The following is a 24,757-nucleotide window of genomic DNA, read 5'->3' on the forward strand; positions in this document are numbered from 1 at the left end:
TTATTCAGTGCAGGTGGAAGCACAGACCTGGGGGGGGTGGGAATTGCTGGTGCAGTCCTGCCCATCTCTCCCTCAACTGTCAGGGTCCTCAATGCCAGCAGTGACCCTCCAGGCAGGCACTAATCCCTCATGGACAGAGGGGAGGTGGCAGTTGTCGCATTCCCAGGGTGGGGCTTCTGGCCACAGGGAAGACGAAGGTGCTCAGAGAGTCTGTGCAGCTTCCATCCCAGGCAGCGACCAGCTCCAGTGGGAGCCGGGTGTGGTGGACACAGCTGCAGGGTGAGGCTCCTGGGTGAACCATGGTGCATTTTTACCTTGTTCCATTGTATCCTCTGCTCATAGCACTCAGAGCACAGCAGTGATCAGAACTTCCCATGCCTGTGGATATCCTGGGGATCCCCTCACAGTGTGGGTTCTGACCCAAGGGGTGCTCAGGAATGAATCTGGACCTCTATGCTCCTCCATGCCCAAAATGCAACCTGCCAGAGCCTGGTGGTTTTCCACATCCAGCCCTCCCTCCCCTGGGTCCTCCTGACCGTTGCACCCCTCCCACCCACTCTGCCTTCAGCTACCCACAGGGAGATGCTCCTCACCCTCCCTCTGGGCTCACCTTCTGCCCAGATGAAAGCACAGTGGGTGCTTCCCCTACTGGGTTCTGCAGGACCAGGTTGCTCCCCTCCCCCACTCCAGGTCCACAGCCTAGACGCAACTTCTCTCCAAGTCTTGGGGGAGCCCTGACAGGGGAAGTTGGGACTCTCTCATGGTGGTGACACCCGCACACAGTCCTGCTGCATCAAGGCAGTGTGGACGTTCCAAGTGAAGTAGAGACACATAGCCCACGTTTCCTCCAGAGATGGTGATGGTCTCAACACTCTAAGATCCATGAGGAAGCTCAAGTGTCCTTGGGTGGAGATGTGGGTGAGGATGTCCATTTTATGGCATCTGTACGCAGTTCCATTTCAATTTTGCTCAAATGGGTTGAGCTTTAGACTAGAACATTCATTGCCATTGTTGAATATCTCCATGTCAAATACAATACAGGGCATGGGCAGACATCGCCCAAGGCATTGCCAGTGTCTTCATGACATTCTTTGGAGGACGGCTTAAGTCAGTTTGTTTAGAGTTAAATATTTTCAGGTAAAGATAAAATTCATTTTTTTAAAAAGGGACTTTAGATATTGTTGGTGCGCTTATGGTCCCTTGACATGGCTCTGCGCATTTGCAGAGGTGTTTTTCCTTCCTCAGTTCCTCATTGGCATCTTGGCACCCAAATAATTGATGGTGCTTCTGGCCTCGTAGGGTGGCAAGCCTTCCCGGAAGTCAGCCCATGGCTGCACTTCAGCAAAGTGGAGCTCTCTGTTCTGCTGCCACTGTCTTTGTTGTTGACTGTGGACCCTCTGTTGCCCTCAGGATCTGAGCTCTAGGGGGAGACAGAAAATGACAGGGTGCCGTCAGGCAAGATTCCGGGATGGCTTTCAACGTGGGGTGAGTTCAGTGGGAACACAGGAATTTCATTCTGTTCTGTCCTATTTTTCTGGTTTGTGTTTTGGTAAAGGCAATGAACTAGTCAGAGCAAGGATCTTCCCGTCATTTCAAATTTTGTGTTAGGAAACGTCGTGGCTCCACTCACCATTTTGCCTTTTTCCTTTTTCCTTTCCACTGGCATGTGCATGCACAGCTTTTACAATGCTTGTGTCTGAAAGCTGGATGGGTCTGGATTTTGAAAGAGTGTGTTATTTCAATTTTTTAAAACCAAATCAAATCAATATGAAGCTTCTGGGTGAAACAATAAACTTAAAATTTTAGAAATTTAAAAAAAATGGCAAAATGTGTTTATTGGTATTAACAGATGAGCAGGAGTCTAGGTTCTGGCCAGAAACATAAACCCATTCACTGAAATAGTTGAGGTGAGCTTGACTCTCTCTCTACATGAAGCCACTCTGCACGTGCCTGCATGACTAACAGGAAGGCCGCATTTTCATCCTTATGAAAAGTTCCTGTATGACCACAATGGAATGATTTAGTTTAATCGTCATGTTAATGGTTCCTTTCCCCCTGCCAGGGATCGGGGATGTGAGAGCCCTGATGATGTGTTCATCCTAAGAGAGAGCTGTGTACCTTCTGGGAAAACTTGAAGGGTAGAATAAAACCAAAGTGATCAAGGGTCAGCTATGATTTTTCATCCAAAGAGAAATGCTTTTATGAGCTTGCTGACTTTCACCCTCATCATTTTCAATACCTTGAATTGTGAACAGTAATACCCATGTATCAGGGCAGGTAGGATACATGTAGAATTTCAGAATCACAAAATGAACTCCCCTTCACTGGATGAAGAAACACAACATCACATACCATCCTCTGTTTCTCTGAGTCTGCACAATAGGAGACCCTCTCAATCACTGTTTCCTTTGCTCACCATGACACATTCCCACACAATCATGTATTATTGAATGTATAATAAAATCAGGCTTTTTATTTTTCCTGGTGTTTAAAATATAAATAAATCATATTATTTTCATTTTCCTCTCTAGGCTCTTTCACCCAACATTATGTGGGCGAGGCGATCCACAGGCTTGGCTATGGCCAGAGGCTGGTGTTTTCACTGCGTAGAAAATCCCACTCAATGCCAAGTAAGTGTCCCTTTCTGTAGCACAGTTATGCTGGATCATTCCATTCATATTTTCTATCCAAGCTGGAATAGCACCACCTCACGAACCGTGCACGCCCATTTCTTCAGGGATCACGGTGTCAGTTTATGTATGCGGGACTCTTGGACTGCTCCTGGGGTTTTCACTGAGGTTGTTTCCCAGCATTTGTTCCTGTAGATAAATGAAGTGCCAGGGACATCTCCACAAGTGCAGATTTCTTCGTTTCCAAAGTCCTTTCCCAAACACTGAACAGCTCTTTCTCCATGGCTGATTCTCAGGCCCCAGCACCACGGGAGGATGGCAGGGACTGCTCTCAGGAGTGAGGGGAGCCCCACATCCGTGCTTCCCAGCACCGCTTCATCCTATCCCTTAAGGCTTTGCCACCATCTGTCCCCCATTTGTCCCCCACCGCCAGTCCTGCCTTTCTCCCAGGTTTCTGCCCCTCCCTGCTGGGCCTCCGGGCGCTCCCTGCTCACGGTAGGCCTTGGGCACCACACATTTTGGGTCTGGGTCCTCTCCTTCTCCAACAGCTGTGGGGGGCTGGGGGCTTGGGGGGGCGAGGGTGGATTTCAGCTCCCTGGAGCCCTGTTCTTGTCCACTTTGGCCCCAAGCCCTTGGGCAGGGGCAGCTCAGCGCAACCCCACCCCACCGGCTCCGTCCACGCTGCTCCCCATGTTCCTCGGCCTGTCGGGCCACAGGAAGTTCCCTAAAGATGTGGGGGTTGTCTTCCCCGCACCCCCATGGCTGCTCAGGGTATGGCGGGCCTGTTGGGAATGTCTGGGCCAGGAAAGGGTTGGGCGGGCAGCACTGCCCCCTGGTGGCCAGAGGCGGTGCCCCAGGAGGAAACAAGGGGGCGCAGGTGAAGGCTGAGGGTCTCAGGGTAGCCCCCCTCTAAAGCTGGTTGCTGGTCTGTGGTCCTCATCTGCCTGCTTCAAAGGGACTCACACTGCAGGTACCCACAGAAGGTTAACAAAGATTTATTTACAAGCGAAGCGGAATGAGGAAATGAATGACTCAGGGAGAAAAGGGAGATAAAGTCTTAAATGCATCCTACCCATTACTCCGACCTGGAATCCCAATGACCCTCTGAGACCAAACCGGCCTGGACAAGAGCACGAGCCAAGTCCCCAAGACCCCCTAACAGGGCTGGTTTTATTTACAAACAGAGAAGATGGCTGCTTAACACCGCCCTTAGGTCCTCGCAACTTCCCTTTGGGGATCATGGGACTTGTAGTTCCCACTGAATTGATGGAGTGGGGTTGGCATCCACAAAGCCCGTATGGAGTTTGCTCAGGACATCCTTTCCCCCTGTAGGGGCAGGAAGGGCACAGAACAGGTTTTCTATGATCCGAGCAGAGCAGGTAAAGGAGAGCCCTGGAGCCCTCAGTGGGTTTCTCAGGCTTTTATTGAGCATTTACATGTAGTGCAGCTATCAGATACATGGCAGGCTGGGGTGCTGGAGGGGCCTAGAGGCCACAGGCCTCCAATCCCCAGCAAGTCTTCACTCTGGCTGTGATCCCTGGTGTTCTTTCTCCCCTTTTCTCTCCTGCCTCTCCTGCTTCTTCCTCCTGCCTCTGCTTCTGCTTCCCTTGGTGACTATCTATATACTCCTCCCATGGCCCACAGAAATAAACAACATAACAATGTAACAACTGCAGGTGCCCATCAGGCAGGGCAATCCTAATGGTGGGAGGGCAGAAAATTGCACCCTACAATATCCACCCCCTCAGGGTTTTCTGCCATACAATCTATATACAAGTATATACAAGTTTCCATTAACAAACACAAACACAGCAGCCATGGCCCACAAAAGAAAATACAACAGAATGCAAATAATTCCAGGCAGGGCACCAACCTAGTGGCAAAAGGTGATTATTGGCACCAGCAAATGAGCCACCATGTCTGCTGCTGAAGGCACTACTCATGCAAGGGAGAGAACCTCTCAAGCATCTGCCTTCACCCACCAGGTGCCATCAGGATTCCTGGCCTTCTCTGGCTGTGGTCTCGGCCACAACCTGCATACTGCATCCACCCCCAGCATGCACTCACTCTTGGAATGGCAATACAGTCTCTTTGGGGGTAATTGTCCAATCCTCAGGGTTTTCTGTCTGTGGTGATTCTAACTCTCAGCTTTCATAGCCACCAGTGTGACACGCAGAACCCCTGCCCTCAGGCCAACCCATTACACAAGCACATTGGTCAGGGATCTGTGGATTCAAGCTCCCACATGTGGCCTCTCTTGGTTCCCCTCTTTGGCTGAGGGCTGCACTACAAGCCACGTTCCCCACCCTTCCCCCAAGGACGGGTTCCTTAGTTCCTCATCCTCACTCAAAATGAGCAGGACACCCCCCACAGGTGATTTTAAGAGACTCACTGGCCTTCCTTAGCATACTCAGGCTGCTGAACAGCTGCTCAGGAATTCCCAATCTCAGCACCTCTTTTGCCTTTCGAAGTTGGCCTTTATCCTCTGCCTGGCTGCTGGGCAGTATATGGGCTGCTTTTGGCCATCAAGGACCCATGGCCACCCCAGATTCCCATCTCCTGGGTTGTACAAACAATACCATATTCCCCCAGAGTCCCCAAAACATAACATTATCCTGCCAAAGTTCCTCCGCCTTCTGGCAGGTTTGTCAGTCCATCAGTCTTTGCATCAGCACTGGGAGAGCTCTGAATCATGGTCCTTTCTTCCCTGATGATTTTGCTGCCTCAGGGATTGTTGGCAGGTCCTCGTGTGCCATCTCCTCCTCCACTTGAGGTTTCGTCCTGCAGCTCCTGGACCTTGTCCACCTCCTGTGGTCCTGCAGCGTCCTTAGCTTTTCCCACAGCTCCTGGACTCTGGTCACTACCTGTGCTGCCATGGCATGTCCAGCGTTGTCACAGGCAAACACAGTCTGCTACTCCTTAGTCCCTCCTGAGATCTTCAGAGGGCGCCATACATGTCTGCATCGGACCATCCTGCTGACTACACCAATTGTAGGGGTATGCTGGTCACAGAGCAGGTTTTCTGTGATCTGAGCAGACCGGGTAAAGGAGAGTCCTGGAGCCCTCGATGGATATTGCAGGCTTTTATTGAGTGTTTGCATGTAGTGCAGCAAGCAGGTACATTGCAAGCAGAGGTGCTGGGGGGCCAGGAAGCCTCCAAGCCCCCAGCAAGTATTCACTGTGGCTGGGTTATTGGCATTTTTTCTTCCCTTCTCTCTCCTGCCTCTCTCCTGCTTCTTTCTCCTGCCTCTGCTTCTGCTTCCCTTGGTGACTATCTCTGTACTCCTCCCATGGCCCACAGAACTGAACAACTCAACAATGTAACAACTTCAGGTGCCCATCAGGCAGGGCAATCCTAATGGTGGGAGGGCAGAAAAGCCTGAAAACCATTTACCCTACACCCCCTAACAAGGGGAGGGGGGAGCCAAACGAGGACCCGAGCCCAACACTGCTTCCCATTTCTGCAGGGTGCGAGGCTGGTGCCCTTAGCTTGCTGTGGTGGATGCCCAGGAGCCAGTAAGTGTCCCCCCTTACAGCTTTAGGCCCCCCCGGCAATGGAGTCCCAATCAACACGAGTGGCCCTGGGCACGTGGGACAATTGAGCCAGATGCCAAGGCTAGCCTTCCCTGGGTCCTGCTTCTCTTCCACCCTAGTCTGTCATTTCTTCATTTCTCGGTTCTATCGGAGTCCTCTCACCATCCACGCTCCCCCAGCCAGTCTCGGGTAAGTGGTGCCAAAACAGGGGCCTGAGGGGAGGACAGGCTTCTTCCCCCAGAGTGGGGGATACAAGGGCGAAAAAGCCTTAAAGGTTGATAGGCACAGGCCAGAGGCTTGGCTGGGTGGGGAGGACTGGGGGCTCCAGGGGTGCAGATGGGACAGACTGAGAGTGAGAAGCCTGAGTCTGTGAAGCTTCTTGAAAGTTTGCTGAGGGCATCCCCTGGTGGCTCAGCAGTTGAGTGTTGGGCTGTGAAGCTGCCCGCAGCCTCTGCAGCACTGGTTCGATCCTCGGCCACCAGGGAGGTTCCCACATGTTGTGCAGACCTCTCTTGCTGTGCCCGCTGCTCCCCTCATCAGTGTATTTCATTGGTCTGCCTGTTCTGTTCTCCACTGTGGCTCTGGTGAATCCTTGCTGGCTTCTGTTCAGGTGATCTAAATATCGTGATGCTCTTTTACCCACATGGTGCTTTGCTGAGCCTTTTCAGAGGAAAAGACCTATTCTTACATCACTCTGAAGTTTATCCATTGACGAACTGATGCTGACCTCACAGCTGCCAAAAGACATCGGCATTCAGGGGCAGCTGTGGTCAGAGCACCGGTTCAGTGCATCACATAACTATGCTGGGTTATTTTCCCTGTGTGGTTGCCATTTCTCCTGAGTGTGGGGAGGGATCATCTGTATTTTGATGTAGAATTTGCTCTTTGACCTGCTGTCCAGGGCAAACCCAGGACTGACTTCTAACATGAAGGCTTGACCACGATCAACCCTACAGTGATACACGAGGCCGTGTGACTCCTCTGTAATTGCTCTAACTAAACTTACCCTGTTTTCAAAGTCAGCCTTGTATGGTGACAACTGGAACCTGTGATTTCTGCCAACAACAATCCACATTTTTGGAGTTTGAGATTTTTTTCCCCTAAGCCTATGGAGAAAAAACTGCAGTTGTGCAAAATATTCCTCCTGGCATAACTAAGAAAACTGCCCGTGTCTGCATGTTGTGTCTGCAGGGCCTTACCTCGTGCCTGTCTTGGCATCTAAAAGGCTGTTGACATTCTGAATGGAGAGATATGATAAAACTAGCACTAGTGGTATGTTCCTTAATCCATTTCCTCCCCGTCAGGTCTGCACCTGGACACCCCACAGCAGCCCCCCCTCACCCCCCCTGGCCTGGAGCCTGTGACCTAGGCCTTGGGGCCTGTGGATCCGTTTTCTGCCACTGGGTTCTGGCATGTGGGTCCCGCTACCCACTCCTGAGCGACAGGCACCTGTTTTCTCTTATTGTCCTTGGGTGCCTCTGGCCTTCAGCACCTTCATCACTCTGAGCGCAGTCCCCCCACCCTGCCCGTGGTCCCCCGTGTCCACCCCCTTCCTCGCCCTGTGCCATCCCCTTTCCAGCTGGGGTCCTCAGGCCTTGCTATGGGCAGGTTTGGGCCCCTCCCCAGCACGTCTCTCGTGCCCAGGCTCCTGCCAGCAGGCCCCCGGTCAGGCCATCTTTCTCAGTCCCAGAGCCCGTGCGCAGATGGGGCCAGGCTTCCTCTCGGGGCCTGTGTCCCCAGCACCATGTCCCGGGCGCCACTCCAGCGAGGCCCGTTGGCGGTGGTGACGGGCCCTCCCCTCCAGGCAGGCGACGCCGTGTGCGTCTGCTGACCCATCTGAGTCCACAAGGTTAGGCTGTCAGTCTCAGGCGCCGACCCCGAGGGGCCTTCCAAGTCAGCCGGGAACCCCGGCTGGGTGGCCGGGCTGGGCTGATGTCCGAGGCGGCCCTTGGAGCTGCGCAGTGGACGCCTGGGATAAGATGAGAACCAGGTGCGCCGGGCGTGGCCTCGGTCACAGCAGCGAGGCCTCAAGCAGAGCCGACGGGGCTGGGCCGGCGCTGACCCGACCTGCAGACGAGCGCCCGGTCTCCCTCCCTCTTCCCTGCCTCCTCCCTCGCGCCGCGGGGGGACTGTCCTGCCCGCGAAGGGCCGGGCCGCGCGCCTCAGCAGCCTCCCCGTCCTGCAGTCGGGTCACCCAGCAGCAAGGCCCGAGGCTTCTGTGCGTTGGGTCTTCCCGAGGCCCGTGGGGATGGGGGACCGACGACCCCCGCAGTGGGGAGCCGGGCAGGACACGGGTGGACACGGGGAAGGACGCGGGGACACGGGGTGGGCCAGGCGGCTCCGCCCCATGGAGCCCCCGCACACTCGGGAGGCCCCGCCTGAACAGTGCCCTCCCGGCCCCCCAGGCGGCGGGGGCCAGCGCTGGCCTCCAGCCGCTCAGGCGGCACCGGCGCTGAGAGACGAGCAGACCCCGGGTGAGTGGGCGCCGTCCTGTCCCCCAGCGCGTGACACGCGACCCTCTCACGGCCCGCCCCACGGGCAGCCACTTCAGCCACGGCGGCCCGCGGGGGGGGGGCTGGGAGGAGCCATGGCTTTCCGCTGGGCATCTCGGAAGAGTGCGGCTAGGGCAGGTGGGACGTGGGGGCGCGGCCGGGGCAGAGGGGGCGCGGGCTGCGTGGGCCTGGCTCCTCCACCAGGCCATAATTTCCCGATGTGTCACCTTCAGTTTTTGCTCTCTGGCCCCCTCAGGCTGAGCTGGGGTGCACCGATGAGGCCCCACATGGGGGCCGAGCTGGGGATCCCCACTCTGTTCAGCCGGACACCTAGAAGCTCTTGGAGTCTGGGGGCAAACAGCAGGGACGCCCTGTCCTCGCCCCTCCCGCCTTCCCGGCGCGCCCAGGCCCTCCTGGCAGCCTGGCCGGTCCTCCCCGGCGACCTGGGGTGGCAGCCGCGGGGGCGGGACCTGCAGTTGGGCACATGCCCAGTGCCACACCGAGGTGCCCACCCTGTGCTCCCCCGGCAGGTCGCCCTGGCTCCCAAGGGCCGGGCCCCCAGGCCTGCTCGGCGTCCCGCGCGGTCAGGCGCCCCAGCGCGCCCGCAGCCCAAGGTCCCATGGCGCAGAGGGCAGGGCGGGTCTCCCAGTCGGGGAGGGGTCGGCGCCCAGGAGGTGGCCGGCGGGGGGCGGGGCGCCTCTGGGGCCTGGTTTAGGGGGACCTCCCTGGGGCTGCTGGGACCGCGCGGGGCGCTGGGCGTGGGGCCACAGCAGCAGCAACACGCCTGCTCAGCGGAATGCGGTGTTTTGGTGCCCACAGCAGCTGGACCCTTGATACACGATTCAGGGGTGGACTGTGCTGAGAAACAGAAGTGGAGCCATGGAGTAGGACCACGGGAGGGGCCACACACACGCAACCCCAACCCCCTCCGTGCCCCCAGACCCCCCGCTATAAAAAGGCAGCTGGAAATGGAATGTTAAAGCGGTTTCTTTAGGGTGTTCGTTCCCCAAGTTCCAGGTTGCAGCTGCCTCATTGAAGCACAGTTTAAAGACTCCGCTCCCGGCTCTGCTTTACTAGCATTCGCTGGTGACAGGTCCCTGAACCCCAGGCTGCCGGTGCAACCCTCCTTGTGGACTTGTCCTCTGCGGCTCTTATGATAGTGAGGTGTGTGCCATGTACACTCAGTTTGCAAGGGTTTCATCATACATGGATGCTGAATGTGTCAGATGTTTACTCAGCCTCAGTTGATAGGACGGCATGGTTTTCACTTTCCTTTTTATCAATTGGGTGAGTTTCATTGATGGATTTCCAGATCCTGAGCCATTCTCGGGTACTGGTTTAAATCCCACTTGGTCATGTTGTGTCATCTTTTCATTGCATTGTTGGATTTGGTTCATTAAGCTTTTATTGAGGATTTCTGCATCTCCGTTTATTAGGTGCACTGTCTGTACTTTTCTTTCTTTGTGTTCATGTTTGCTTTTGGTATTAGTGTCATGGGGACCTCATAAAATCTATCTGGAAATATTCCTTCTTTCTCAATTTTTGGAAGAATTTTAGCAGTACAGGAATTAGTTCATCTTTGAACATTTGGTAGAACTCACCGGTGAAGTCATTAGGTCCTGGACTTTTGTTTTCTGGGACCATTTGGTGACTTTTTCAATTTCCTTGCTTGTGATTGATTTGTTTGGGTTTTCTATTTCTTCCCTATGTAGTCATGGATAATTCTTTAATATCTAAAAATCTGTCCATCTCATTTAGATTGTTGAATTTATACATTTTTTCAAAGAACCAGTTAATGTTCATATTGATCTTTTAAACTGTCTTTTCCCTTTCTATTTTATTTATTTCTGCTCTGAATTGTATTATTTCCTTCCTTCTACTGACTTTTGAAATATGTTGCTCTTCTTTTTCAGGTTCCTTGAGATTAGACACAAGTTCTTTATTTTGGGCTCTTTCTTGTTTCTTGATGTGGGCCTGTATTGCTATAGAATTCCCTCTTGGTACTGCTTTTGAGGTGTCCCACATATTCTGGAAGGTTGTGTCCTCACTATTATTTATCTTAAATTAAGTTTTGATTTCTTTCTTGATTTTCTCATTAATCCAGTGACTTCTCAGTAGTGTGTTTTCAGCTCCTTGTATTAGAGACTTTGTTTTCTTTTTGTAGTTGATTTCTAATTCAATACCTTTATGGTCAGAGAAGATACTTGGTATGGCTGAATCTCCATAAATTCATTGACATTTGTCGTGTCACTCAGTATGTGGGCAGTCATGAAGAATGATCCTTGTACAGGGCCTCCCTGGTGGCGCAGGTGGTTGAGCTACACACAGTGAAGCTATCTGCAGCCTCTGCAGCACAGGTTCAATCGTTGCTGGCCGGCAAGAATCCCACATAGCGCAGCTGACCTCTCCTGTCATGCCTGCTGCTCCCCTCAGCAGTGTATTTCGTTGTTCTGCCTGTTCTGTTCCCTGCTTTTGCTCTGGTGAATTCTCTCACCCTCCCGCACTTCTGACTGTACCCAGTGCTTGTATAAAAAACAAACAAAAAAAAAGAATGATCCTCGTACACTTGAGATAAATGTGTATTTGGCTTTTGTGTATGTGTGTGTGGGGGGTGCAGTTCCCTATATATGTCTATTAATCCCATGTGGTCTAATCCTTTGTTTAGGACAATTGTGTCCTTATATATTTTCTATCTAATTGTTTTGTCCATTGGTGAGTGTGGGGTGTTGGAGTCTGCAAGGTCATATGTATTTTCTCCAATGTCTGTTTTCAGATTAGAAATTAGTTGTCTAATGTATTTTGGTGCTCTTCTGTTGAGTATATATTGATGAATGTTATATCTTCCTGTTGTATTGTTTCTTTAGTCATTATTGTCCATTTCTGCCTCTTGCTACCTTTTAAAGTTGGAAGCCTATTTGATTTCATATATCTGTCCTAGCTTTACTTAGTATGTATTCTACAAGCCATTTGCTTGTAGAATATTTTCTTTCCCTTGTCTTTCAGTCTGTGTTTATCATTGGGATTTAGGTGTGTTAGCAGCAGAAGTTTGGATTCTGTTTCCAGTTCCAACTTCATACTGTATAGCTTTTATTTTGCCAGTTCAGTGCATTGATATTTGATATAGCCGTCATACTTAATTTTTTGTTTGTTTTATTTTAATTCTATTTAATTGCTTTTCAGTTTTTGTTCATCTTTCTTTTTTTATTTTTTAAGATTTATTTATTCATGCATACAAGAACTGTGGTGCAGGCCTGATGCACGGGAGTGTGAGAGGATTCACCAGAGACAGAGTGTGGAACAGAACAGGCAGATCTACTAAAATACACTGCTGAGGGTACCTCAGCACTGCTGAGCGAGACAGGAGAGATCTGCCGCACCATGTGGGTATCTACCTGGCTGGCCGGGATTGAAGCCACACTGCAGAGGCTGTGGACTGCTACACAGCACTGCACTTAACTGTCTGTGCCACCCCGGAGGCCCCATCTCTTTCATTTAAATACAAAAATTCCTTTTAATACTTCTTGGAGAAGGGGAGGTAACAACTACAAACTCCTTGAGATTGTGTTTGTCTGAGACGGTCTTTATATCTCTCTCTATCTTTGCAGGAGGGAGTTTTCTTCTTGGCAAATTTTATCCGGGTGTATTTTGAATATGTCACTCCATTCTCTTGTTACCTACAGTGTTTTTCTGGAGAGTCTGGTGTTAGTCTACTCAGGTTTCCTTTATATCTCTTTCTTCTCCCTTGTCAGCTTAACTATTTTTTCTTTACCTTGAACTCTGGTAAGTTATACTACTCTGTCTGGCTATAGGTTTCCTTTCCTCTAGTAGCTTGATTTTCTTTCATCTTCCTGCATTTGCATGTTCAATTCACTCTTCAAGTTGGGGAAGTGTTCTGTTATTTCTTTAAATAATTTTTCAGTTCTCTGTTCTCTCTCTTCTCCTGTTATGCCTATCATTTTGATGTTTCTTTTCTTTGAATTCTCATTTTTTCTCTTTTATTTCTCTTTTTCTATTTTGTTCTTTCCCCATTTGCATCTTTGAACTCACTGATTCATTCTTCCATTTGCTTTGTCATTTTTCCTTGGTTTCTCCTGAATTTTTTATCTCCCCCATTGCTCTCTCTACTTTTTGCATTTCTATTATTTTCTTTTTAGAGTTTTAATTTTGATCTTCTGTTCATTGTGTTTCTCATGGCATTAATTTGCTTTTCTGGGTTTTCTTAATTATCTAAACTGTTTTTCTGAGTTTCCTTTTTATTGTTCCAATTCTTTAATTTTCTTATTGCAGTTTTAAATTCTGTGTCTGATAGGAAGAAAAGCTCTTCCATCTCCTGTGCCTTGGCTCTGGAGATTTGTTTTCCTTCTGTGATGCAGTTTTCCCCTGAAGACTTGCATAGCCATTTGTATTTTCCTTTCTCCCTATTATATGCTTTAGATTGGCTCTGCTGTAGTAGAACATTTGCTGTGTGAAGGTCTTCCTCTCCCACTGCTCTGGCATTTACTGTTTGGTGAGCATGGCAGCTGAGTCCTTGTGGGGTTTAGTTTGATGCTGGGAATTCGCTTTGAGTGTCATTGGGGCCGGGATCTGGGAGTGATAGCATATGGGGCTGGGAAGGCATGGGGCCTCCGCTAGGGTCAGTTGTATTCCCCAGTCCAAAGATGGAATAAAGAAACTAAAAAGGTACAATATTCAGCACTAAAATATACAGTATTCAACAACAACAAAATTACAGACAAAAAGAAAGTATGACCCAAAGCCATGGAAAAAAGAAATGAAGAGAAATTTTCTGTGAGGAAGTGCAGACATTGTTCTTACTAGACACATCCTTTAAATTAACTATTTTAAATATTTCAAAGTCCTAAAAATCATATCTACAGAGTAAAGGGAAAGTGAGAAAGTTATATCTTAACAGAGAATATAAAGAAAGAAACATGAATTATACAATGGAAATTTTGGAGTTGAATACAATATCAGACTTGTATAAAAATACAAAAGAGAGGGTTCTCCCTGGTGGCACAAGGGGTTAAGATGCAACCTATGAAGCTATCCACAGACTCTGCTGCAGGAGTTCGATCCCTGTCCAGGTAGTTACCCATATGGTACAGCAGACCTCTCCTGTCTTGCCCGCTGCTACCCTCCGCAGTGTATTTCAGTCAATCTGCCTGTTCTGCTCCCTACTCTGTCTGTGGTGAATCCTCTCACCCTCCCGCAAATCTGGCCTGTATCCCGGGTCTTGTATAAATAAATAAACAAATCTTCAAAAAAAATTACTGAAGGGAGTCTTTTAGGTTCAAATGAAAGTACACCAGCCAATACCTTCTGTCCACATGAACTGATGGTGGGAATATGATGGTGACTACATATGAGAGGAGAAAGCCTACACTGTACAAAAATGAACAGTGATGTAAACTATATATTATTATATTATTGTGTATGTAAAATAGAAATTAATTACAAAAAGAAATAAAGACCTCCATAAAGGGATATACACAGCAAACTAAAAGGCATTATTAATATTTATTTTTGTATTTTAAAATTAGATGATTCTGACTTATGTGAACAGGCGCAAAATTGTATAAAGTTGTTTTTGTGAGACTCTATAAAAGGGTAGAGGGGAACTATATTAGAATGAGGTTTTTGTGTACTATTGAAATTAAGTTGGTAGCAACTTCAATTACTACCAATTATATATTTATAATTACTAATTATAAATTAAGATTAATTGTAATCCCCAAATCAATCAATAAAAATATCCAAAATATGTAATAAAAAACAAAGGAATTAAAATGGTACACTGGATGGCTAATATAACAAAGAAGCATGTAATAATGGACAAATGAAGGAAGAAAAAAATACATGACATATAGGAAATATTTAAATGTCAGATGCCAATTCTACTTTTTCAGTTATATTATTGAATAAAAATGGGTTAAATGCACCAATGAAAAGAGACAAACATTTAAAATGGGTAAAACATGATGAACTACATACTGTCTACAAGGCCCACACTTTAGTTGCAAAGACACAAATAGGTTTCAAGTAAAAGTCAACAGTCACATCATTTAAACAATAAATGAAAGAGCCCGAGTGGATTAGTTAATACTATCAAAATATATTAAAGATCAAAAATCTTACTAAGACAACAAGAACATTTTAGAAAAAAAAAACAATCAATGTATCAAAAATACAAAATGATTAAAAGCATAATATATCATATACCTAACAACAGTGCCTCAAAGAACATGAAACAAAAACTGACAGAATTTGACAGAAGTTAATAATTTAACAACTGTTGACAACTTCAATAATATAGTAATTCATTTCTATATATAATGAATAGATAATATAGATAAAAAATTATAAAAGATAGCCTAAGACCACTCCACCAAACAAGAATAGAATGTGCATTCTTTTCAAGTTCACATGAAGCATTCTCTAGACTAGATCAAATGATAGGCAATAAAACAAAGGTCCATAAAAGTAAAAGAACCACATTGGAATAAAAGTGGAAAACAATAAATTGAGAAGATTAGGAATTTGTAATTTAGTTTGTATAATTTATGTAATTTGTAAATTTGATCTACCATTTATGTAAATAAATGTAAATACATAACTATAAAATTTCAGGAATTCAGCTTTATACCTAGACATATGCACATTTGCACACGAACAGCCCCAGCCCCAGTGCCACAACCACATCAGTTCATGCCATCTACCTTTCTCCCCTCCCCTGCCCTCTCCCCTCTGGTAACCACCATAGTTTTCACAGTCTAAGATTATTTTTGTGTCTTTTGCCCATTTATTTTCTTGGTTACTTTGCATTCCACAAATGAGTGAAACTATTCAGTAATTGTCTTTTTTGGCTTATTTCCCTTAGCATAGTCACCTCAAGTTCCATTCACATTTCTCAAAAGACAATGATTCATCTTTTATAATAGCTGATTAGTTTTCAACTGCACATATAAACCATAGATTCTTTATCTAGTTATCTGTCAATGGATATTTAGGTTGAGTCCATTATTAGGTTATTGAGTAATGCCCCCATGAACATTGAAGTGCATAAATATTTTCATTCTAGTGTATATATATTCTCTGGAAAAATTCATAGAAGTGGTATTTCTGGATCTTATGGGATTTATTTTTATTTTTTAAGGAAACTTAAGACCTGCATTTTTCATAGAGGATGTAATAATTCACATGCCCAGGAGGATTGAGGGAGTGTTCCCCTTTCTCCACAACCTTGCTGACTCTTTGTTCCAGTCTTTTGAATAGAATTCATTCTCACAGGTGTGAAGTGATACCACACTGTGGTTCAGATTTCATTTCCCTAAATGAGTAATGAGCATTTTTTTCATATGGCATGGACCACATGTGTTCTCTTGGAGAAACTTTTTTTGCTCTTTTATCCATTTTTAACTGTTTTTTAAAGTTGTTCAGTTGGATGAAATCTTTATATATTTTGGGATTTAACTCTTTTTTGGATATGTGCTGGGCAAATATTTTCTAACAGTCACTAGTTGTTCTGTGGATATTTCTTTACCTGTGCAAAGGTTTTTCAGTTTGTATCTTTAAAGATGTATTTATTTATGCATACAAGAACTGGGGTACAGGCCAGAGGTGTGGGAGGTGACAGGATTCACCAAAGACAGAGTGGGGAACAGAACAGGCAGACTGACGAAACATACTGCTGAGGGGAGCAGCAGGTGCGGCAGGAGAGGTGCTGTGCCATGTAGGTAGCTCCCTGGCTGGCAGGAATCAAACTCCTGCTGCAGAGGCTACAGACAGCTTCATAGTGCTGTGCATAACCCCTTGTGCCAGAATTAATCCACTTGTTTATTTTTGTTTTTGTTTCTTTGCCATTAGAGTGAGTCCCTGAATGCATCTCTGCATTGAGATCTGTGAGCACATTGCCTCTTTTCTTTTATGTATTGTATGCCTAAAGGTCATGCTCATCACTTAGGAAATTGCCAGGGTTTTGGAAGATCTGTGCTGCAAATGGTATGCAGAACAAATATATGCTAAATTATGCCATGGAATATTATCTAGCAAGGAAAAGGAGTGAAGTGCCAATACATACATTGTACAACATGCATGGACCTTGAAAATAGAATAAGTGAAAGCAGCCAGTCACAAATAATACCTATTGTGTGATTGCATTTACCTGAATTGTCTGTAGTAGACACATAACTCCACAAATACAGAAAATAGATGTGCGATTTTTCCTGTACTAGAGAGGGAGGGACACAGGGAGGATTTGTTAATGGGTTAAGTTTCATTACCTTAGAATTTAATGAATATGTCCTAACATTAAGTTGTGGTGACAGTTCTACAACTATGAGTTCCTAAAACCCACGAATTGTACACTTTAAAAAGGGGAATTTTTGGTCTATGAATATAGTTGATATTTAAATTAAATGAAGAGGGCCTCCCTGGTGGCATAGGCAGTTGAGTGCTGCATTGTGAATCTGTCCGCAGCCTCTGCAGTGCGGGTTCCATCCTGGCTGGCCAGCAAGGGTCCCACATGCCTCAGCAGACCTCTCCTTTCTCCCCACTGCTCCCCTCAGCAGTGTATTTTGTCAGTCTGCCTGTTCTTTTCCCCGCTCTGTCTCTGGTGAATCCTCTCAGCCTCCTGTGAATCTGGCCTGTACCCCAGCTTTTGTATAAATGAAAAAAAAAATCTTAAAAAAATGGAAAATAAAATAAATGAAGAGATTGCTTACTTGGACATTTAAATTCAATTTTAAAAACCCTGTAAGGGGGCCTCCCTGGTGGCACAAGGGGTTAGATGCAACCTATGAAGCTGTCTGCAGCCACTGCAGCTCAGTTTCAATCCCTGCCAGGGAGATACCACTTGGTGTGGCAGACCTCTCCTGTCTCAGACTGAGCTGTTCCCCTCAGTGGTGTATTTCAGTCAAACCACCTGTTCTGTTTCTCACTCTCTCTCTGTTGGATCCTCTCACTGCCCACAACCCCTGCATCGCTGGCCTGTACCACAGCTCTTGTCCACATAAATAAATAAATCATTAAAAAAAAAAAACTCTGTAAGACCACAGACGATACTGACTTATGGTCAGATCCTGTCCTGGTATACAATTTCTATCCTCTGGGTGACATTTATGCTTGCTCTCTGCATCTCAGGGGCAGATTACTCTTTGCCCTCCCTGGACTCTAATATGTACAAGGCAAGGCCATGTCTTCCAGGTTTTGTCTCCTGTACTGAGCACCTGCTGTGCTGGGCTTGCAGAAGGAATCATACATGTTTGTTAAGTGCATTATATCCCATTCACTCATCCCATCCATACTGATCAGTATCAATCTAACACATGTATCATGCAAGGGAGAAAAACAGACCCCAGAGTACAAGGCAGAGATGGTTTGAAATCCAAAGTGCTTTGGTGAACCTCATATAAAAGCATCAGGAGTGAGTGACAGATGAATTTACAGGGACCCTTGATTCCTGGATTTGCACTACCCCACTCAAGTCTGTACTACTTGTATTAGCCCTTTACAGAAATAATGGGCACTTTTTAAATTGTTCTAAATGTACATATAAAGGCTATTTCTCTGCCCTATTCACCGAAGCGAACTTACTTCTCTTCCTCGGCATAAAATGCTACATGTCCGTCCTCTTTGAAAACATTTTTAACATCAGTAGGAAAACCTTTAACTCTCTGGCTCTGGGTTTTATTTTCCTAAAAATTAAGCTGCCATTTCATACTGTCCACAGTCTTCCACTTCTTTCATTTTTGGACTATATCAAGTTGGGATAAATTATAAATTTGACTCACTCAAGATACCAACTGAAATCATTATTCTATTTTATCAGTGTCCAGAATGTAAACAAACAGGGCAGATTTGTTCTTCAATAAAGTCAGTTTCATGCAATGGAAGGCTGCTATTGCTTAGTATAATAAAACTGCAAGGAGGGTGACCATGTGGTGTCAGTCACAAAATATAATGCAGACACAAAAAGGTGAGAGTCTCAACGGGTGGGTCTAGACCTAGAGAGCACAGATGTTTTGGTGGAGGGACATTCGTTATCTACTGAGCGTTTGGTGTCCTGAGTCCACCTGGGGCAGGCTCTCCTTGGAAGCATGAAGTTGTCTATCAAAGTCTTGTTCTGGATGTTTCACCTGCAGCCCAGCTTCCCCTTCCTCACCCCCATTCTAATTCAGGCCCCATTTCTGTGTCCCACTTTGCCCAAGGCAGTCCTGGGAAATGATTCAATTCCTTCAGGAAACCCATCGTGTTGTAGAAGAGATGAGGTCTATTACCTTGAATCTGTAGGTGACAGTGGGTGCCAGCACTTGATGTTAATGGAATTTTGAGGGCACAGCTGGAAAAGGAAGTGTGCTAATTAGCCCTGACTTAATGGATGCTGGACTGGGTAGGATATATAATCACCATCTCTGGTGCAGTCCTCAATTAAAGCTGAATGCATTTTAAGCACTTAGGGCCCCTCACATCCCAAAAGAGCCATGCCAGGGCCTGTAGATTTGAGACAACATTGCTCTTCATGACATAGTACTGCCCCTCAAAGACTGCAAGCACACTACCACCCAAGGCTTGCCCCTGCTGGTCCTCCTGCTTGTCCTTCCTTGCTTTCTGAGAGGCTTTACCTGAAGTTTTGGTTTAAGACAATACGGCCTTTCTTCTTCCTTGCTTATTTCTTCTCCATAGTGTTAATCGTCACGCTATACACCATACTGCCAGCTTAGTGATGCTGATGATGTGTCATCTTTTTAATTTTTTTATTATAGAAGCACCATTGGTTTACATTTTGGTAGTGTTTTGGGAGTATAGAATTTCCCCCCTCAGGTGCAAAAACCTATACTTGTCTGCTTAGCAGAGATGAGTGGACTTCCTCCCCCAAATGGAGTTTTTTTAAATGAATAGAGGAATCAAATGAAATAATTCTCAGTGGCCATATGGAAGAGATAATGTGGTATATATACATATACACACAATGGAATACTACTCTGCAGTCAAAAAAGATAAATTGACACCATTTATGGCAACATGAATGGAATTGGAAGCTATTATGCCAAGCAAAATAAGCCATAAGGGCAAAGATAAATACTGGATGATGTTACTTTTCTGTGGAATATCAAGAAACCAAACAAAATTTGTCCCTTTTTAGATTCAATCCTTGATTATATGTCTTCTTACTTAGGACACCAGCACCTAGAGGGCAGGGGACAGCAGAGTCCTTGTACCTCTAGTAGGCTGGGTTAACAGTTTAACCAATCAACTCAATGCCTTCCAGGGATGGATCATATTGCACAGGTTATGTTAGACATGTAGTAATGTTCTGACAGGTCTATGACTCCAACCCCCAATTTAAAAACCAATAGCAAGTCCAGATTTGATTTTACAAAGTCAGAGATCAGTCAGTCAGTCACAGTTACTGTGGGGGAAGATGTAAGGACCAAATGTTATTGGAATCTCTTATTTTGACAAGTGCCCTCATAGAAACACTCGTCCCTCAGGTCAATAGCTCTTGTTCCTTAGTCTAGCAACTTATAAACACGGTAGGACTGTGGACTTTCTGGACATTTTCTTTGCTTCTCACCAGAGGAACTCTTCAAAGCAAACAAAGTTATTGTCTTGCTGACTTTATTGCCCAGGCAGCCTTGCCAGGGTGGAAAGGACATTTCCAGCAGAGCAAACCATAGAATTCTTTCCTTCTTTTTGAGTCTACAGCACCTTTTCCAAAATCTCTTTCTGTAAGCATGTGTCATACAGTGTGATACAGTTACATTCTATTGTCATCATCTGTGTCACATTCTGGGATACCCGGACTTGCAAAATGATTCTTTAAAATTTTGGTAGACCAAGGGTCATTCTTAGTGCTGTGAGTTCTATGGGTTTTGACAAATGCATGTTGGTAAATGCATCTATCTTCATAGTATTTTCCCAATAAGTTACTTGTGTTTTTAACATCATTTTTGCAGAGCATAAACTTTTAATAAAGTGCAAAGGTCTGCTTATTATTTCATAGGTCATGCTTCTAGTGTTTTATCTAAAAAGTTATTAGCAAATCCAAAGTCACATCTATTTGTATTATTATGTCTTATTCGAGAAGTTTTATAGTATTGCATTTTACATTCATGTTTATGACTCAATTTGCGTTTGTTCATTTTTTAATAAGGTTTAGGTCTGTATCTAGGTCCATTTTATTAGTGTTGTTGGCTTTCTGTGTATAGGTCTCCTGCAAATTTTGTTAGATTTATGCTTACATATTTATTTTTTCTGTCTTTTTTTTCAGTTTTTATTATTTTATTTATTTATTATTTATTTATTTATTTATTTATTTATTTATTTATTTATTTATGCAAGCACTGGGTACATTCAGAAGCATGGGAGGATGAGAGAATTCACCAGAGACAGAGCAGGGAACAGAACAGGCAGACTGACGAAGTACACTGCTGAGGGGAGCAGCTGTCGGAAGGAGAGGTCTGTGTGCTTTGTGGGAACCTTGTTGGTGGCCGGGTATGGAACCAGTGCTGCAGAGGCTGTGGGCAGCTTCACAGCCCAGCGCTCAACCACTGCACCACCAGGGAAGGCCCTGCTTAGGTATCTCATTTGGGGTAGTATTTTTATAAAAGATGATGTTTCTTTAATTTTATATCCCAGTTATTTGTGTTGCTTATGGAGAAACTAATAAAATTTTGTATATTGACTACATACCCTGCAACCTTCCTATAATTGCTAATTATTTCTGAGATTTTTTAAGCTTTCTAGTGGTTTTCTACCTGGAATATATAATTGAGTGTTTCATATCAATATGTATTCCCTTTATAGCTTTTCCTTTCTTTTACTTATCATATAAGTTAGGACAGCCCCACAGTTCTGAATTGGTATAGTGGCAGAGGACAAAATGGCCTTTTTCTCCATCTGAAGAGGAAATCTATTTGGTGGCTCATCTTTAAGTGTAATGTTAGTTACATGTTTTCTTTTATACATTTAATTAGTTTAAGGAAAGCCCTTTTAATCCTGGGTTTTTGAATTTACTCTTTTTTTTAATTTTGAATGTGTGTTGAAATATATTGAGTGTTTTTATGTCTGTTGATACAGTAATTTTTTTGTTATTCACTCTTAATGTAAACTGTTATATTACTTGATATGTAAGTGTTGAACTGGTCTTGTATTACAGGAATGAACCACACTTAGCCATGATGTATATAATTTTTCAATAATTTCAATACAAGTCACTGGATGTGATTTTTTTAACATCTCTAGTTTTTCAGTTTTATTGTTTTTTTATTATATTTAGTTGTTTTGGTTTACAAAGTAATTATGGTCTCAAAAAATAATTGGGTTATGCATGAGGCGCAATATGGAGGCAGAGTGAAGACACTGGGCTCACTGCCGCCATAAACTCACAACATTGTGCAGGACAACATTGATGCCCCTGAAAGAGAAATGGGTGACCAGGGCACACACCAGGAGCAGGGACCAATGGCAAGAAACCGGGAAAACTTTAACTGACATCTACAGTTATACTGGAGCAGAATTAAACCCCCTACAGATGTGGACTCGGAGACACAAGCCACATTGGGGACTTTGGAGATTCAGCACTTCCCTCAGCTCTGGGCTCAACCCGCTGGGCCATCCGGGAGCCCTATTTTTGAAGATATCGTACCAATTCTCTATAGCTGGGAGTGGTTTTCTGATGGTAGAAAGTACATAAATACTTCATACCTATAGAAGCACACACAAGCCACACTCATGTAGACTCACATGCACACACTTGCACACAGTGCAAGACATGCACATACACCTAAAGAAAATAGTGCAAATACCTAATTCCATACTCACAGCTAGCTCTGCTTCACACTCCTGTCTCACTGTCTTATTACCACGTGACCCCTCTGACTTTTCTAAAATTTTCTAAATGCTTTCCAAAATTTTCTAAATTTTCTAAACTTTTCACTGCTGATACAAGAATGTTAAAGGAAATTTAGATCTCTGGCATCCTACGTGTTGGAAATGTGGGTGCAGTCATAAACGGGAAGCAAATGCGGTCAGTTTCATACACCATTTTAATGTGTCCTGGGGTAGATATTTTAACTAAACAATCCATTTCAGACTGTCTCCTCCAGGCAGAGAAAGAGCATCTAGATGCCTCCATGCCCCAGGGCCAGCAGGCAGAGCGGGTCACCTGGAGGTGCCCCTGCAGTGGGAACCAGTATGTCCACAGCGGCTGCCTCCTCACACCCTCTGGGACCTGCGTGGGAAGAGCAGAGCCATTGAAGCCCAAGCACGGAGGAGGCTCTTTCCTTAGTGACACCCCCCAGGGAGTGCTGCACGGACTCAGATGCGACAAAGTGCAGATGGAGGCCCTACCTAGGCGCCACTCACTGGTGGGTAAGCAATTCTCAATGTTGGAATCACCGTTGTGAAAAGGGGCTCAGTAGAAGGGGACTTCCTACCGTGTATGTCAGTCCCTGACAGTGCCAGTCAGATTGAAGAGCTCCTGTATCTTCTGCGCCGTCCGGGTGCCCAAGGGCAAGGGCCACCAGCAGGGCCCTCACGGGATAGAGCATAAGATAGGGAAGCAAGGCCCTGGGGTCCAGCCTCTGGCCCTGGGGCTTCTGGAGGCTCAGAATGTACAGCTCCACTCCCATCCCGGGCCCTGCACCTGCTCAGCTGCCCTAAGCCCACCTCTCCCCCCTTCCTCTGCTCTGTTCCCCTCCAGGTGCTTCAACAGACCTGTTGCCCTCACTGCCCTTCACCTGCTGTGCTCCTGGGACTGCTGTGCTTGTGGACATCTGTGCTCCACGCCTATGTTCTCATGCTGCTCCTGGCCCCTCTGGCTGGGCACAGCCCCTGACCCCTCTCCAGGGCCTCGGCCTCCACTGGTGTGCTCCTTTCACTATGGCCACTGAGTGGCTGCCCTGGAGCAGGGAAATGAATTCTAGGGAGGTGCTGGTGACCATCTAATCCCCAGCAGGGTGAACTCTGCTCTTGTGTTTTCTTCCAAAGGGTGGACAGAAAAGGCAACATTTTAAAATCCTATTAAGGATTCGACGAGCTCTGGCCTTATAGCCTCTGCTGGACTGAAGGGTGAAATGGGAATGGTGTTCATGGCCCAGTGTCTCTGCAGGGGGTGGGCTGAACAGGAGGCGCCTTCTTGGGGTTATTCGGGTGGTGCTGGAGAGCTGGGGGGCTGGGCTGGAGGTCTTCCTAATGCTTTCCTGGCCCCCTCCAGCTGGGGGCCTAGCAAGGTGGTGCTGGGCCGCAGGGCTTCCTCCTTTAGGGGTCCTGGCAGTGATGTGGTGTTGGGCCCCCAGGCCTCCTGCAGTACAGGCCCTGACCTGGAGGCCATGCTGGGCTTCCAGGCGTCCGGCAGCAGGGGCCCTGAGCCGGAGACAGAGCTCTGTATGCTGGCGTCCTTCTGCGGGATGCCTGGCCCGGAGGTGGTGGTGGGCTTCTGGGCGTTCCCCTTGGGGACAGTCCCACCTGCAAGATTTCATGCCCGAGACCTCAGGCTGCCGGTGGTCCTCTGGTATTGGGGCGCAGTGGGCCCCATTGGGACTGAGGAGCTTGGGGGAGATGGTGGGGTCCGGCCCCTCCTCGTCCACCCGCTGCCTGGAAAGCAGCATGAGGTAGGTCCCCATCACAGGGTCATACCTGCACTCCAAAAGCGCCCTCTCGATGACCTCTTTCTGGAACCCCAGGGGGACCATGGCTTCCATTGCGGCCTTGTGCTGGCCCAGGGACAGCTCGCAGCAGGGTGGGAGTCCGTTTGTCAGGGGTGCTGGATGATGCTGTCCAGGTTTCTACGGCTCTGTGGATCGAGCGTCATCATCTTCCTCAGCAGGTCCCGGCACTGCTGGGAGAGGTAGTGCGGCTCGTGGTAGACGCCGCTCAGCACCCTGGCCCGCACCTCCCCGAGGCTGGTGCCCTCGAAGGGCAGCTCCCCGGTGACCATGTCATAGAGGACCACCCCCAGGCTCCAGATGTCTGCCGCGGGGCCACTGTACTCCTGGCAACGGAGGATCTCGGGGGCCATGAACTGTGGGCTGCCACAGGGGGTCTTGAGCAGCGCCGCCCCGGAGAACTGGGCACTGAGCCTGAAGTCTGCCAGTTTTATGT

The 24,757-nt window shown here is 46.8% G+C and overlaps 1 long non-coding RNA gene across 3 annotated transcripts in view; it reads left to right on the plus strand.

Annotated features, from left to right (window-relative positions):
- LOC119250725 (uncharacterized) overlaps positions 1-22,810 on the plus strand; it is a 28,590-nt gene extending 5,780 nt beyond the window's left edge. Inside the window, exons 2-4 of one of the 3 annotated variants that reach the window (XR_008552701.1) lie at positions 2,532-2,630; positions 6,098-6,353; positions 7,066-7,428. This is a non-coding gene — a long non-coding RNA (uncharacterized LOC119250725). Of the gene's footprint in view, positions 1-2,531; positions 2,631-6,097; positions 6,354-7,065; positions 7,429-22,747 lie in introns of those variants that run through there. The other 2 variants (XR_008552702.1, XR_005126411.2) reach the window with 2 other exon arrangements.
- The last annotated feature ends 1,947 nt before the right edge of the window (positions 22,811-24,757 follow it).

Source organism: Talpa occidentalis, unplaced genomic scaffold, assembly GCF_014898055.3.
Source record: "Talpa occidentalis isolate TD23 unplaced genomic scaffold, MPIMG_talOcc4v2.1 talOcc4.18, whole genome shotgun sequence".
Classification (NCBI taxonomy): domain Eukaryota; kingdom Metazoa; phylum Chordata; class Mammalia; order Eulipotyphla; family Talpidae; genus Talpa; species Talpa occidentalis.